Raw genomic sequence first — 17,465 nt, forward strand, 5'->3', positions numbered from 1 at the left:
ACCTGTCAGACCCTAGTACTAATCTGACGAGCAAGGCAAGCAATCACACACAAACTGGGACGGAAAATTGGGGAATTCGGCCCCCGTCAGATGAGCATTGCGTATATGGTGCATGTATAAGGAGTATGTAGGGTTTTGACACTTACGTGAAGTAGCTAGCTTAAGTGACCAGACCAGCGGTGAAGGTGGAGAAGCGAGGACAGCCATCAGATTCGACGCTTCAGGCTTCTTCAGTCCTCAGTTAGACAGTACTGACAGGACCAGTCTCTTTGAGGCTTTGAGTTGTGTGGTTGTGCGTGGAACCAACGTGGATAAAGTACCCATATCATATCTCAATCTTTCTTTTTGGCCTCACGATAAAAAAAACATGAGCATAGCAAAACAATGTCTCGTATTCGCTGCCTGTTTCATTTCAGCTTACACACCCGTCCTGTTTAGTCCCAAAGTTAAGAAAGTAAACCAATCGTCAGTCCATAAAAATAAGGGTTAAGCCCCATCGCCTGATACAAAACAAATTAGAGAGAAAAGTTAAATGGGTTTGAACTGTAAGTATGTGGTTTATTACTCAAAATTTTTATGGAATAACTATTTGTAGCTTCCTGACATTGGAAGGCTAAAACATAGGTTTTTAAGAGATTTCACCATTTAAAATCGGTCAATATTCATATTATTAAATTTCATTTTAGTTAGGGTTTAATCCTAATTCCAAAATTAATACCTTCTAATCTTTCGTAAATTTCTGGACTGTAATCATGAGGGTCTTTTCCTGAATAGTTTGAACAACCAATAGTGCATTCATCCACTTACTCGTGTTCTCCCTATAGCAAGGTCTATACACTTATCTAGGTAGCTATCAAACTCGACTTTGTGGGACAGAAGACAAAAGTTGGTGACTTGGTGCGCATAAGTATAAAAGAAAGTTGGTGACTTTGTTCTCCCTATAGCAAGGTCTATACTTTCTTGCTAGTGGAATTACTAGTAAGCATTCAAGAAAACGAGATGTTCATAAGTATAAAAGAAAAATCGGATACGCACGATCTATCAAGGAGCCCTTCTCTCTCAAAAAAAGGTGGGAGCATACCACTTGACGACTCATCTTCCTGCTGAAACCTCATACACTCCATTTGGTCAGTCAATGATCAATCCTGCCCTGCCCCCGATGGAGGCCGTGGTGGCGAGCGCCACAACAGGAGCGATGCCAACGCTCCTGCCCAAGCTCGGGACCTGCTCGAGAAGGAGTACAAGCTGTCCAAAGACATGAAGAAGGAAATCGCCTCCTTGAGCGACGATATGAACAGCATGAGCGCTCTACTTAGCGAAATAAGAAAATTAACCTATCGTCAGAAAGAGCTGAGCCCTGTCGCCTAATACCTTGCGCTCCTGCGCCCATCGATCACTTCATACAAACATTTGCCATGTACTGCAAAAGCAAACAAAACGATGGTCATATCCAAATTGGCACAAGAATAATTCAGCAAACATGTATTCTAAGAGAAATTAACAAGCAGCAATGTTCCAGCACTCACTACAGTTGCATAACTGTTGCATACAATCCAGAATCCGGCATACAATTCAGCAAACCACTGCCTTCTTCTACCAACATTCATTTCTTCTGTTTGAGATGAAGAGCAGGGTTCAAAATCCGACCAGGTAGCCTTTACTGGCTAAAGTACATTATTTTGTGCTACTTCCCCTTTTGCTCTTGAATATTGTTTGAAGTTCAAAACACTAGAGGGTTTCAACAAAAGTAATGCAAAAAAAAAGAATTTGGTCAGATTTGGAATAGTTCCCAGCCCTGCTCCAGAGTGCACGGCGCATATACAACAGAACTGAGTGACGTTGACAGTACCTTGGGGTTGCAGTCAAGCAACTAGTCAGTGGCCGCCAGAGTTGATTGAATGGGATCTCCATGGAGCACCCAAGGACGACAACTTTGACCGTAGACTCCATCGGTCAACCATGGCAGCATAGCTCTGGCACAATAGCTAAATACTACCCGAGCCTGTAACATACTCTGCTTTGCTTCCCCAGCTAGACAGGCTCGTTCATCCAGCATGTGTCGAACAACCAGTCTCTTGCTCACTCTCATCAGCATAAGCATCTTTCCATTCTTCACAACTGGTTCACTACAGCCCCAGCATGCTCATGGCGCCGGCTGCATCCCGGTCGAGAGGGCTGCCTTGCTCTCCTTCAAAGAGGGCATTACAAGCAACAACACCAACCTCCTTGCCTCGTGGCAAGGACATGAGTGCTGCCGGTGGAGAGGCGTCAGTTGCAGCAACCGAACAGGCCATGTCATCAAGCTTCACCTTCGAAATCCGAATGTGACGCTCGATGCCTATGGCTACTATGATACATGTGCTGGTGCCAGTGCTTTGTTCGGCAAGATAAGTCCCTCTCTGCTTTCCTTGAAGCGTCTAAAGCACCTCGACCTCAGCATGAACTGTTTACTTGGGCCAAATAGCCAAATTCCTCATTTACTGGGCTTCATGGGGAACTTGAGATACCTTAACCTCTCTGGCATACCATTTACCGGTACAGTGCCTTCTCAGCTTGGTAATCTGTCTAAGTTGCAGTATCTTGACCTTGGCCAAACTGGTGAATTTTCAGATTCAGATATGTACTCAACGGATATCACCTGGTTAACAAAGTTGTCTTTCCTGAAGTTCCTTAGAATGAGGGGAATAACACTAGAAGGGATAGGTGACTGGCCTCATACCCTGAATAGGATTCCATCTCTGAGGGTTATTGATCTTTCCCTCTGTTCTCTTCATAGTGCAAACCAATCACTTCCACACCTTAATCTCACAAAACTTGAGAAGCTTGACCTCTCCCTGAATTACTTTGAGCACTCACTTGGATCTGGCTGGTTTTGGAAAGCGATAAGCCTCAAGTACCTCGCTCTTGGGCATAACTCACTATTCGGCCAGTTCCCTGACACACTAGGAAACATGACGTCCCTTCAAGTCCTTGATGTTTCCTATAATTGGAACCCCGACATGATGATGATAGGAAAGCTTCTTAAGAATCTTTGTAGTTTGGAAATCATTGACCTCGATGGTAATGAGATAAGTGGAGAGATAGAAGTGCTGATGGAGAGTTGGCCGCAATGCACATGGAAAAATTTGCAGGAGTTGGATTTAAGTAGCAACACTTTCACTGGAACTCTGCCAAACTTTCTTGGTGACTTCACCAGTTTGCGCACACTAAGCCTCTCTGGAAACAGCCTTGCTGGACCTATACCACCACAGCTTGGGAATTTGACATGTCTAACCTCCCTTGATCTCAGCAGCAATCACTTCACTGGAAGTATACCAGACGAGCTTGGGAATTTGAGGTATTTAACTGCTCTTGAACTCCAGGGCAACGAAATTACTGGATCTATACCCCTACAGCTTGGGAATTTGACATGTCTAACCTCCATTGACCTCGGTGACAATCACCTCACAGGAAGTATACCAGCCGAGATTGGGAAATTGACGTATTTGACTTCTTTGGACCTCTCCAGCAATCATCTCAATGGAAGTGTACCCACTGAAATGGGTTCTCTTATTAATCTGATTTCTCTGGACCTGAGGAACAATAGCTTTACTGGTGTGATCACAGGAGAACACTTTGCAAATCTAACAAGTTTAAAGCAAATAGACTTGTCTTACAACAATTTGAAGATGGTACTGAATTCAGATTGGCGTGCTCCCTTTACCTTGGAGTCTGCATCATTTGGATCTTGCCAGATGGGTCCTCTGTTTCCACCTTGGCTTCAGCAGCTGAAAACCACTCAACTTAACATTTCAAGCAACGGTTTGAAGGGCGAGTTTCCAGATTGGTTTTGGTCCGCATTTTCAAATGTCACACATCTGGACATCTCTAACAACCAAATAAATGGAAGCTTGCCAGCACATATGGATAGCATGGCTTTTGAAGAACTCCATCTCAGTTCGAACCGGCTTACTGGACCAATACCTACTTTGCCAATAAATATCACCCTATTAGACATCTCCAACAATACATTTTCAGGAACAATACCATCAAACCTTGTAGCCCCAGGACTTAAAGTATTGTGTATGCAGTCAAATAATACTGGTGGCTACATTCCAGAATCTGTTTGCAAATTGGAACAACTAGAGTATCTGGATTTGTCGAACAATATTTTGGAGGGTAAAATTCCTCAATGTCCTGACATCCACAATATAAAATATCTTATACTCAGCAACAACAGTTTATCAGGAAAAATCCCAGCATTTTTGCAGAATAATACAAATCTAAAGTTCTTGGATCTGTCATGGAACAACTTCTCTGGAAGATTACCTACATGGATAGGGAAGCTGGCCAATTTGCGTTTTCTCATACTAAGCCACAACAAATTTTCTGATAGTATTCCAGTCGACGTAACAAAGCTTGGGCATCTTCAATACTTGGATCTATCAGACAATAGGTTCTTTGGTGCAATACCTTGTCATCTGTCGAACCTAACATTTATGAGAACATTACAAGAGGACATAGATATGGATGGCCCTATTCTATATGTTTTCAAAGAATATGCGACCGGAATTGCACCTCAAGAATTAGGACAAACATTGTCAGTAAATACAAAAGGACAGCATCTTATATATCATATGACACTTGCATATTTTGTGGGGATTGATTTATCATACAACTCCTTGACTGGTGAAATTCCTACAGACATCACTTCACTTGATGCACTAGTAAATTTGAATTTATCATCAAACCAGTTGAGTGGAGAAATTCCAAACATGATTGGCGCCATGCAGTCATTAGAATCACTCGACCTCTCTCAGAATAAACTTTATGGTGAAATCCCATCGAGCTTGACAAATCTGACATCTCTGAGCTACCTGGACCTGTCCTACAACAGTTTGTCTGGCAGGATACCCTCTGGCCCCCAACTTGACACCCTCAGTGCTGAAAATCAGTCACTTATGTACATCGGCAACAGTGGACTTTGTGGGCCTCCTGTCCACAAGAATTGTTCAGGAAATGAACCTTCCATCCATGACGATCTCAAAAGCAGCAAGAAAGAATTTGACCCACTGAACTTTTACTTTGGGCTTGTGCTGGGATTTGTGGTGGGTCTCTGGATGGTGTTTTGTGCACTGTTGTTCAAGAGGACATGGAGAATTGCTTATTTCCGGCTCTTCGACAGGGTGTATGATCAAGTCTATGTATTTGTGGTTGTGAAGTGGGAAAGCTTCACAAAGAACACGGATGCAGAATAAGCAATTATTCTGAAGGATGCAGTGTATATGCTGCAACCCACTGAATGAGAGCTCCCAGGGTGTGGAAGATCTTCAGCAGCATATGTTATATCGTGTGCCTTGTTGGTACCCTCTAAATAAAGATGAAGACGTCTAGTTCTTTTGACACATTTATGACTTTACTACTGCTGAACTATTGTGGTAAATGTAAGACTTCAATATTATTTCGCTATTCTGATAGATGCAAGACTTTACTGTTCTTGTGGGTTGTAATCATCATCAGGGTCTTTCTCTGAATAATTTCAACATTCTCCTGTGGTTACGACGAGTTAATTTTCCTTTGTTGCAGGACGGGTTTGTCATCTGGACTAAACCGGTTGTAGAAAACCCTGCGAAACTTCAGTTCATAAAATCTTGTACTATGTGACATTATTCCCTTGCTTTCTGAAGGGTACGAGTACAATGCGCGCGATGATTTGTAGAACTGTGTCCGGTCTTTATCTGAGTTGGAGTTGGAGCGTCGTTTGTTTCATAGGTTTCATGTTTTTATTTGTAGATTGAAAGGTGTGCAGTGGAAATGTCCTTGACTGCCCAATCCTCAAATGTTAACTGGGACCTGGAGAGTATCGAAGCCGCGCTCAGGCAGGCAATCAGCAAGCATCGGGGGGTTCCTGATATTCGCATTCAGTCCATGTAAACATGGTACGGATAGAAAACCCTCCATAGTGGGTATTGTATGACACAAGGACTAGCCGTGCGTGCACAACGTTACCTAGCTAATTAGGCAGGAGCCCATTTTTCCAGACGATCTTCTGATTTTAAAAAATGTTTCGCGAAAAAAATAATGAATTTTTATAAATATTCATAGGATGAAAAAAAATTGAATATTTTAATGACTAGTAGATGGCCCGTGCGTTGCTACGGGCTACAATTCACATAAATGAATCAAACAAGTGATTAAGTTCGTCTCCAAATCAAGCTCAATGCTCCTCATACATCCAAGCATGTATGGACATCAAACGGGCGCCCACCATGCTCAACCATCTGGACAGTCCGGGCTCCTCCAAATCCAGACCATATGTGAGGGAGAAATGTGTTTGTCCGGACCCTCCCCCTCCAGCTCGGTTTCCCTATGACGGTCCAACACAAAAAAAACCACCCCACAACGCACCCTTCCCTTTTCCTGCCGGGCTCTTCCCTTCCAGCTCGGTTTCCACCGTAGAGGGACATTTTTCATTGGAGCCCTCTCCTTTAAAACCGAAATGACGCCAACCTCACCTTCGCTTTAGCGTCCTCTCTCCTTCACATCGTAATTCCCATGGACCACCAAGGAGGAGTCCCCCGCCAACTATCCCGCACTCCGCCTTGATCCCCTCCCTCGTGTTCATGCCGATATCAAGGGGGAGGAGGTGTGCGTCGCCCGTGGGGCCAACTACCCCGCACGCCGCCTTGATCCCCTCCCTCGTGTTCGTGCCGATATCAAGGGGGAGGAGGTGTGCGCCGCCCGTGGTGCCCCCGAGCCAAGAAGGCAGATCCGATGTGTACTGAGCCATTGTCACGTTGTATCATACAGTGTTGCCATCACTTTGCCGCCATAATGGACAACACATGACGATAACCATACCCGGAGCTATCAATGAAGTGTTGAAAAAAAAGAACTAAGTTGCAGATAAACCTGGGAAATGTCTCGGTCTTCGACTTTGCTGACAGTGGTCTAGGAGCAACCAAGAATTTTGTCTTAGGATACAACATATGCTAAGAAACTCTTTAAATTTCTTTCCTCATTTTCCTAGGATCTCCACATACATGTAGCTACCCTATACTTCTTCTATTATTTCAGGTAAGACTGGTGTATAGCATGGCTTTCAAGGGGCACGCCAACAGCCCAACACAATATTAGCCTTCATCCAAAAGGATACTACATTCTTATCTCATAGGAAAATAAGGAGTTTAAATTCATGTACTTCGTGCACATCAAGTAAATTTGTGAATTAACAGCAAGTTCACATTACCAATGTGGCATTTATCTCTTTTATTAAGCACCACAACAAACAAGGAATACATTTGGCAATACAAATATTATGTAAGATTCTACTGTTACTAATGATAATCTAGTTACTGGGTACAACAAAAACATTTTGATGCTTGTTCCGGAACCCTAGTAGCATGCTAAATACAATATGACCATGAAAGGGACACCTCGCCCAAGATTTGCATGTTGCTACAATCTCTGCGATATGGACACTGTCTAAAATGTAGGAACACTCATTCTCTTCAGCGCGGGACGCATCTTCGGGTTGAGCGTGTTGGTGAATGATCCCATCCGCCATGTAACAAACCAACAAAAGTACTTCTATTTTGAAAGAAATGTCAGTAGACATTATCTTTTATCATAATATTCAAATAAAGAAGTTATGAAACCTTTTCACATATAGACCGGAGGCAGTTGGCCATGTAATTTATTTACAACCGAAAAGGAATGATCCGTTATGTTGATCTGTAAATATTCAAATACATAATTTATAAAACCTTGTTCATATATAGACAGGAGGGAACAGGACAAGTAATTTATTTACAACTGAAAAAGCAGATGAGTGCAATGCATATGTGTTGCTACGAGCAACATGTCACAATGCATGTGTGTTGCTACGAGCACGCTGCTGATTGCTACATAAAAGGGGAATGCATCATTTTATCTCCTGACTGACATTGAACTATTGAACAGATAGTGTAAATCCAAAATTCGCTTTTTGACGAACATGGTGAAATGGCATAATGTTAATTAATTTGCAAAATATAAATAAGGAAACTCAAGGATTACACGTACAACCACCACACTCTTGCAAAATATTATCAAAAGTATGAACTGTGAGATGAAAAAATCAGCCACCATTTTGCATGATACTTCAACCTTGTTGTGATTTTTTTATCTAATAGAAAACCTTGTTGTGAATTTTCTCTAGCATTCAGGTTACAAAAGAGAATGCATCAATTTGTATGAAATCGGGAGCCATGAGATACATATGTGTTCCCTACTCTTCTCCCTCGTCATGAGATGGGGGAGTGAATGCATCAAATCCTTATCATTTTTAGCTAACCACTGAATTACCTCCATTATCAGTAATTCAACTACTCACATTGGAGCTAGTACTGAACTTCAGTATTTATTTAGGACAGTAACAATCTTATCAACCAAAGAACCGGCACCACTCTACTGTTGACAACATGCTTGATTCGACCACTTGATGCATGATATTAAGTACCTAGATCTGAAAGAGCCTAATTTCTCTAGTTGAACTAATTCACATAGATGGAAGTGTTCCAGTAATTTCTCAGTAAGCCAAAGGGATCAGTGAATGGCACCAAACATGGTAGGAAACACAAATACATGTACCGTTCCACATATCTACTTGTAAAACTGCAGACAGATTGTAGCATTTGTAATCCCTATAACAGGCCCATTCATATAATAGTTATCCTGTATTTTGAAGAGTATATCTCTGCAGTTTGATTATCGTTGTTTAATTAGAGGCTAGAGTGTTTGCAAGTCAAAATACTACATCTGATGCAAGATGGGCAATTAAGCTCATGTAAGCTATTGCACAAGATGAAGTAGAAGGAACATATCGCTCTTGAAATAGAAGTTAGACGAACATATTGTCCAAGCGGTGAAAAGATAAGTGTTTGAGTCGTTGAAGTGAGATGGCGAAACCTACAAATGCACAGAAGTTCATAATTAGAAAACCAAATAGGCAAAATATGTAAAGTACATACAAAATTAGGCAAGTCCGGAGACCAACAAAAGAGATTTCATTCTCTTCCTTTTTTTGCGGATAAAAAGAGATTTCATTCAGTACCACCCATCCAAACATGATTCCATTGCGTTGATCGGAATCACCGTTTGTGATCCAAATTGCCGCTGCTGTGATTTGATTACAATCAATATGGTGTCCCCAGACGTCCATTGTGGCTACCACCCCATAATATTCGCTTTTTCTATTTTCAGAATGCACAGAAAACTGCAAATAATTTGGTACTGACGAAATTACAGGACAATGGATAACAAGCATCCGAGGAGCTCAAGAGCATGGATGGAACACTAAAAATTCCCTTCAAGCGAATAAGAGAGCGCGTATGGTTTTAACCGTACATGGCAAATAATTGAGATATGAGAGTTAGTGTTATGCTCGTGTATGTGAGCGACTTCGATTGTACTATGTTATAAAAAATTAAATCCAGGATGCACTGAAAATTGCAAAAATAAAATTATTATTTTTACATATTTTTGGATATTCAGCGGAAAATAGTAAATGACAATCTTCGACAACTTGGTGGAAAATTAATTTGATGCATGAATGTTTACCTTTTGGTCATCGAGTCGACCTCCTAGACTTTGATGCGCAAGACAAATGGTGCATATGACCAAGATGTGCAATCCATGACGAACAGGGGACATTCTGAGAGATGATATTATGTGATTATATGTGGCCATGACAGAACTCAAGTATATAGAAGCGATCTCCATGTGAGGTCGAGGTGGGCCCTCAGATTAAGCACCCTCTCCACCTACCCCGCCCAATCGAAAATAAGGTGGGCCCTCAGATTAAGCATCTATACTCACCATAGTGGACCACTCATTTGTTTATGCGGTGGCGGTGCACACCATAGATTTTGACAGCATGGATGCATATATAGTAACATGTCAGATCAAGATGTAAACAACAGAGAGAGGAAGGGTCATAGCTAAATTCAGAGAACCGTCACCTCGCCTCCACTTCCCTTCTCCACAACTCCACCACGCCACATGCAGAGAAGAGAACTACCACACGTTTCATAGAACAAGTGCGAGAGAATTGCCATAGGAATCAAAGATATGTCATATGTGTTGCTTCCGTGAGAAATCTCTGCCAGCCAGCAGCTCCCTGGTGCGCTGTCAGCACACATTTAGCGCCATGGTTTGCACTGTTGCCGCAAATCATCCTCCTTTTCCAGCTTATGTATATTCATCGTGGCAGTCAGGAATTCAGTGTAATCTATGCTGCCACTCTTGCCTACACAACCTGAATCATAGCATGGTCAGTGAAATCTTCATTACTTCCTCTGTAAAGAAATATAAGAGCATTTAGATCGCAATCTAAATGCTCTTATATTTGTTTACAGAGAGAGTACCTAACTTATGGCGAAGAGTGAAGAAACAATGATCTTACTACTACCATAAGCTTCTAAACCTCTGCTTCATTAATCTTTTAACTTAACTTTCTTAAACCAGCCTTCAGTTCCTCAACTGTGACGGTTCTTCAACCGTGTCCATGTAATTGACATATGTTTTGGGCCCTTGATTTCCTCAGGTGATAGTTTCTTTGCAATTATCTTGAGATTAAATGAAAGAAGCAGCGGCGTCAGCTTTAGTACATTGAGACAAAATAGCAATTATCTTTGTCAATGATAATTCACCTTAAGAGCTAGTTGTGTTAGCTTGCTCATCGCCTTGAATTGCTTCATTCTTAAATCTTAATAGGACTCCGCCATCGATAGGTCTGTCTAATACATCACCTTCTTTGAGCCACATATGTTCTGCACACAAACAAGCATTGTTTATCGTAAATGACATATATAATCTATACAAATGCAGAACTCCTCATCCATGATCCCAGATGGTGTACTACCTAGGGCCTATACTGTAGTATATGAATAATATCCCTTGCAGTTTCAAATATTGTCCACGACGGCCTGATACAAAATCAACTTGAACCACCAGTATAGTTTCTAATTGCAAGATTTAGCCCTGTGGTGCACACTGTTTACGCTGGTAAACTAAAGATGTATCCTGAAGATGTATGAATACTTACCTACCCAGAAAGGCAGTGAACCACATAAAAGAATATACAAGATCACTCCGGCACTCCAGAGTCCAGACATCAATTTCTCTCCCATAACTCGGATGCAATAATTCTAGCGTCACATGGTATATGCACTTCTGACATTGTCCTTGTACACTTTTCCTGCATGTTCAAAAAGATGCATGTTGCAATACTGTCTGCATTCATCATTCAACATTTCAGCTCAACACACTGAGACTACTGTACTGGAAATCATGTTGTGTGAGGGATCATGAAAATGTTAGTGATAGGAATAGAACAGCAAGGCCGCAGTGGATGATGGAAAAAGTGTAACTGGACGCAGCAGCTTGTAGCAGCTTCTCCTTGCATCCCCATCGCTAGATCGTAGCAAACTGCACACACGCCCGAATCAGAGCAGATGCGGAGATAACCAAACCAGAAGAAGTGGAGGAGGGAGTCGGATCTGGGGGTTGAGAGAGGGGGTGGCCATGAGTCACCCGCACAAACGGAGGCAGCCATGAGTCATCCCCAACGCTGCATCGTCCGTCCACGCGCTGAACATAGGGAGCAGCGTCTCCATGGCCTTCCTTGTTGTGCACAAGCAGAGATGAGTCGGGCCTGCACACAACAGCACGCACGCACACATCAAATCGAGAAGAAGAAGAAGAAGAAGAGAAGGGGATGCACTCACGCATCAAATGCTGTTCTTGGAGGGGATCCTGCTGGCTTGACCTGCCGTTGGAAGGAGGGGCTAGGGTTTCGGGCGGCGGTTGAGGTCGGACGCGGCGGCTAGGTCCTCTGCTGCTCGCTGCAGGCCAACCATGGTGGCGGTGCGAAACGGGGCTGCTCTGCAGCGACCGGAGATGAGACGAGATGGGGGAGGAAGAACGCGGGCGCGGGCTATGGAGTGAGGGAGAAGGTGGGGGCGGGGGCGGCACCGGGAGTGAGGGAGAAGGTGGGGGCGGGTTGACGCCGGGATCGGGGAGGAGATGGGGGCGGGCGGCGCCGGGAGCCAGCGAGGAGGTTTGGGGCTGGCGGCGCCAGGCAGCGGCGAAGGGATATGGAGGCCTCGCTCGAGTCGTCGACTTTTTCGTAGGGTTTTTTTCGTAGGTTTTTTTTTCGCTGGTTTTTTTGGTTGAGGCATGCGAGAGAACTACGTGGACGTGGTTTTGGTTTGGTTTTTTTGAACTGTGAGGTGGGAGGAAGGATGGAAAAAAACCACGGTAGGTGGGACGAAAATTAACCGACGGAGACTACCAACTGAGACATTAGGAGTGAGATCATTCAGTTTGTGTCAAGATTCGTGCTATCCACAAATGTCACAGACACTGAAAAGCAGAAAACTGAAACAACTCCTCAGTTAAAATTTGCAGATCAACTATACACAAGGGTCACTCATTGTATAAAATATTTCTGAATTTTTTATGAAAGATGAATTTGTCAAATTTCAAATTCTGAATGAATTGTATCGTTTATAAAAATTAATGTTGCGTTAAAAAATCCGAAACTTCTCTGCACATGATAGTACTTGTGTGATGTTGATCTGCAAAGTTTCAAGCTTAAATATTCTTTTTTTTTTCAACCAGACATCCTCTTTCCGTTAATTGCTCAACGGAAACATAACAAAGTTTTTTTAATTGTGGAAAACAAGAGAGGTTTTCTTCCATTAACTTTTATGCAAGAATGGACGGGGAGGATAGAGGTTACAGTCGTTTGCCTTGGCTCTGTAATTCTTCTTGTCCCCTGGTTCTATTCCATGATCCCCTTCTTGCTGATTCCCGGATTAAAAAAAAATGGTGTTGAACCTAGCTATTAGCTACTTGTTGTAATAGCTAGAGAGGAAGTGATGTGTGACAAAAAAAACTTGGGTCGCCTGAACAGCCGCTCCATGTTTTGTATTGCCATAGGCCAATTCTCTATCTAGTTGACTGTACAATGTATGAAAATGAAATCGCGCTTGGGAGATGATGCGACCTGACCTGGTTTGGCCACAGATTGAGTCTGAGTCTGTCACTGATTTACTAGATTAACTAATCCCTAGATCTATCGTGCATCGATTTAAAACACTAGTATTGAAACTTTTATAAACCTTTAGATAGAAGTTAGAGTTAATTACAGTTTTAGTACACAAACTTTCAGCGGGGGTACAATTTCATACAAGAACTTGCAAAACGACTCAAATTAACCCCTAAACTTGCTCTACGAGAACAAATTGATGCAATTTAGTCTGAAACCTGCCACGTCGGACAGGAGGCACGCGCCGGTAAGTCTGATATTGTGCAGAAACACTCCCAAGTATAGCAATAAGTGAAACCGCGGTCCTCAGAGAGAGCTGGTAGTAGAAAACTTTAAAACGACCCCTGAGGTTATGCAAAATATTACATTTGCACTGGAAGCCCAACACAAACCCCTTCGTCTGTTCGTGTTCGCCTGCCTGTTCGTTTCTCATCGGCCGCTTCGGCTGTTCGTTTCTCGTCCGCGATGAGCGACGGTGCTGCCTAGTTGGTCGCCACCGACGGGATCGTCGCTTGATGGACCCACGTCCCTTGGGCATTGGTGAGTTTCCGCCGGATTATGGTATGCACACTCCTTCTGCTATGTTGGATGGTCTAGGGTTTTGATCGTGTTTGACCGAAGGTATTTCCGCTTCGATCCGTAGCAAGCACATCTCGACGAGTGCAGCACAGAAACTAATATCATATTTGATCCCATCACAAATACAAGGTTGTAAGCATAAGACCTCATACCCATACTTCTTTTTATTATAAGTGTTTGAATCACTATTTGCTTGTTGATCTGGTCAATAGCTGGATTTGACACTTTGATGAAAGCTTGCTAGAGACCATCGCTTCAAGGGAATCTTCCTCTCGTGGGTTCGATAACCCAGGGTCACCTCTGGGGAAATATGTGCAGGATACTTTTTTCTGTTCCAATACCGGATCAATAAAAAGTAGATATCAAATCCTTTTCCTAGAGCCATTGTCGGGGAGGAGTTTAGTATTCCTAATCTTTGTGTTTAGAGTTTTTGTTAAAATTAATTTTTAGTTTTTGTCTTTAATTTTCTGTTTTTAGTTTAAGTGGGCCAATCAAGAACGAATACCTCTGAACAAACACGATCAAAACCCTAGCCATAAGAGGTCCGAAATAGGGGACCATCCAACATAGCAGGAGTGTGCATACCATAATCAGGTGGAAACTCGCCAATGCCCCGGGGACGTGGCTCCATCAAGCGACGATCTCGTTGGTGGCGACCAACCAGGCAGCACCGTCGCTCGTCGCGGACGAGAAACGAACAGCCAGAGCGGCCGATGAGAAACGAACAGGCAGGCGAACCCGAACAGACGAAAGGGTTTGTGCTGTTGTAGTCCAAATGTAATATTTTGCGTAACCTCAGGGGTCGCTTTTAAGTTTTCTACTACCAGCTCTCTATGCATAATATCGGACTGGCCGGTGCGTGCCTCCTGTCCAATATGGAAAGTTTCAGACTAAATTGTATCAATTTGTTCTCACAGAGCAAGTTTAGGGGCTAATTTGAGTCGTTTTGCAAGTTCTTGTATGAAATTGTACCCCCACTGCAAGTTTGTGTCCTAAAACTGTAATTAACTGTAGAAGTTATTAGTGGTGTCCCACACTAATAAAGTAGTAATACACCACTAATATCTGGTCAAAATAGCAGTGATGTATAATCTGCTGCCACGCTATTGCTATCCTCACTAGTACAAAACAGGGCTTTCATCACAGGGCAATATTCACATTAGTCCCGGTTCAGTCACGAACCGGGACTAATGTGAGCATTGGTCCCGGTTCGTGCGGCTAAGGCATTAGTCCCGGTTCACCTGGGCCCTTTAGTCCCGGTTGGTGCCACGAACCGGGACTAAAGGGTGCGATGCCCATTAGTCCCGGTTGGTGCCACCAACCGGTACTAATGGGCTTTGAGGCATTAGTACCGCTTCATGGCACGAACCGGTACTAAAGGGCCCATCAAACTCTACACCCCCCCCACCGTGGACCACCTTTTCAGTTTTAGAAAAAACAAAAGAAAATGATGGAGATGTCAAAAAATATGAATTTCGACTTTATTTGCAAAATCTCTCTGGAATTTCTTAAAATGGGCATAACTTTTGCATACGAACTCGGATGAAAAAGTTTTTTATATGAAAAATCATCTACTCAAAAAGTTACATCCGAATTTAACCGGGGGAACTTGTTAAACATTTTCAAAATCCTCAAAAACCTAACAGAAAAAAGATACGGGGCTTTTAAGATCTGGAGAGGCAAAAAAATTCAAAAAAATTCAAATTGTGGTCAAACAATGGTCAAACTAATTATTCTAGAATATTAGTTTTACTAAATAATTATTTTAGTTTTTTTGAATTTTGGTCAAATCTGGTCAAACTGTGGTCAAACTGTGGTCAAACAATGGTCAAACTAATTATTCCAGAAATATTAGTGTTACTAAATAATTATTATTGTTTTTTAAAACAATAGTTTCAAACTCAAACAGTGAAATGTGTCACTTCATGCTCAAGCTAAATTTCTGAGGGTTAATAGAATTGACATCTTACTATTGTCAGGAAAACAACAAGTGCAGACTTGGAAACGAGGGAGAATAGAACCCGTAAGTTAAGCGTGCTCAGGCTGGAGTAGTGAGAGGATGGGTGACCGTCCGGAAAGTTAGATGATTTGGAATGATGAGGGGTGATTAGAGATTAGAGGATAAATTGAGCAGTGATGAGGAGTGGTGATTAGAGATTAGAGGTTAAAATAATTCAGAAATTTGAAAAAAAAAATTAAAAAAAAATTCGCAAAATTTTTTTTCAAAAAAAAAATATCATAAAATTTCCTTTAGTCCCGGTTGGTAACACCAACCGTGACTAAAGGTGGAGCTCCAGGCTGCGTCCATGTGGACGGCCTTTAGTCCCGGTTCGTGTGAGAACCGGGACTAAAGGGGTGAGGCATTAGTAACGACCCTTTAGTCCCGGTTCAAAAACCGGGACTAAAGCCCTTACCAACCGGGACAAAAGCCCCCTTTTCTACTAGTGCCTTCTACTCATAAGGTGCTGGCTAAGACTCCATCACCAGTTTTTCTTAGGGTATCTCACCACTAGTAAATGAGGCGTGGTATACATTATTAGTGGCGTGTTAGATAAAAGGCACACCACTAATACACTAGTTCCACACTGTTGAGTATAATGTTTATTAGGAAAGACGAGATAGACTAGGATTTGTTCTGGCTTGTCTTGTACTCCAAGTAGATGATTATACTTTTATATATATGCCCACGAGGCTCAAGCAATACATTCACAAGTCCACTAAATCCCTCTCTCCTTTATAACATGGTATCAGTCTAACCGATCCAACACTAGCCACCACCCGTCGCTTCCGCTCTGCGCGCCGCCCCCGGGGCGGTCGGCCTCCATGACCGCCGTCGGGGGCTGCGCCGCCCGTACCTAGGATTCGTTCGCCGGTTGTTTTGATCGGCTGCCCTAGAGAGTCTTTTTCCCGATCCTTGATCTGGGGTTTTCTCTTTCCCGCCGGTCATCTTGATCGCGCGGTTTCTTTTCGGTTTTCCGATCTATTCTTGATCGGTTTGCGTCGCCCACCGCCCCCGTCGACCCCGTGCGCCTCTACTCCAACATCGGCGTGATCGACCGGCTTCTTCATCGACCCGGCGGTCTCGCGCGTCTGCCCGCTGGTCGCCCCGATCCGGCGGCCCGCCCGTCGATCTACGCCATCGCCGCCCTGCTCCGACCGGAACTCCTGCATCACCCCGACCCGGTGGCCTCACGCCATGCGGCGGCCAATCGTAGCCGCCCTGCCGCCCGCCGTCGCCGGCTTCATCTCGGACTCCGCCGCCACCACGCCTCCACCGAGCGGCGTCCCCGACCTCACGCGCGATCGGATTGATCACCCTCTCGCCTCCGCGATCCGCCTCATCTACATCGCGCGACCGACCTGACCCGCCGGTTACGCGCGCCTCCGCAGGTCCCGTGAAGATCGTCTCCGAGTTCAGCGCGTCCCTCCATCGATCGAGCAACGGGCTGCCGCTGCGCCGCCGCCCCGTGGTTCTTTTCTCGGCTGCACCGACCCGCGTCACCGCTGCGTCTCTCCTTCGGGTCGTAGTGTCGCGGCCCGCAGTCTCCCCCAGCCCGAGGCCATCCGCTCCAGGCCATCCCATGGCTGCACCGACCCTCGCGCCGCCGCTGCGTCGCCCCATTCAGCCGTAGCGAGCGTGGCACGCGGTCCACGCCGCCGTCCTAAGGCCGTCCCGCGGCTGCAACGACTCGCGAACCGCCATTGCGTCGCCCCTTCGGGCCGCAGCGTCGCAGCCTGCGGTCCCCGCCGCCGCCCCGAGGTCTTCCTGCCGTCGGCCCGACCCGCCTGCCGCCGCTGTGTCGCCCCTTCGGGC

The 17,465-nt window shown here is 44.2% G+C and overlaps 1 long non-coding RNA gene and 1 pseudogene across 3 annotated transcripts; one reads left to right on the forward strand and one right to left on the reverse strand.

Moving 5' to 3' along the window:
• The first annotated feature begins 2,471 nt into the window (after positions 1–2,471).
• Positions 2,472–5,476, forward strand: LOC120961844 (receptor-like protein EIX2; annotated as a pseudogene).
• A 1,748-nt stretch (positions 5,477–7,224) lies between these two features.
• LOC109775534 (uncharacterized) lies at positions 7,225–11,975 on the reverse strand. Of its 3 annotated transcripts, XR_006671593.2 has the most exons (6): positions 11,748–11,975; positions 11,066–11,674; positions 10,671–10,790; positions 10,424–10,586; positions 9,580–10,276; positions 7,225–8,928 (listed from the first exon to the last, which is right to left on the reverse strand). It is a non-coding gene; the product is annotated as an uncharacterized lncRNA (long non-coding RNA). The 3 variants fall into 3 exon arrangements; XR_006671592.2 differs by having other exon boundaries at positions 7,225–10,276; positions 10,430–10,586; XR_006671591.2 differs by having other exon boundaries at positions 7,225–10,276.
• Between the last annotated feature and the right edge of the window lie 5,490 nt (positions 11,976–17,465).

This window comes from Aegilops tauschii, chromosome 3, assembly GCF_002575655.3.
Source record: "Aegilops tauschii subsp. strangulata cultivar AL8/78 chromosome 3, Aet v6.0, whole genome shotgun sequence".
Taxonomy (NCBI): domain Eukaryota; kingdom Viridiplantae; phylum Streptophyta; class Magnoliopsida; order Poales; family Poaceae; genus Aegilops; species Aegilops tauschii.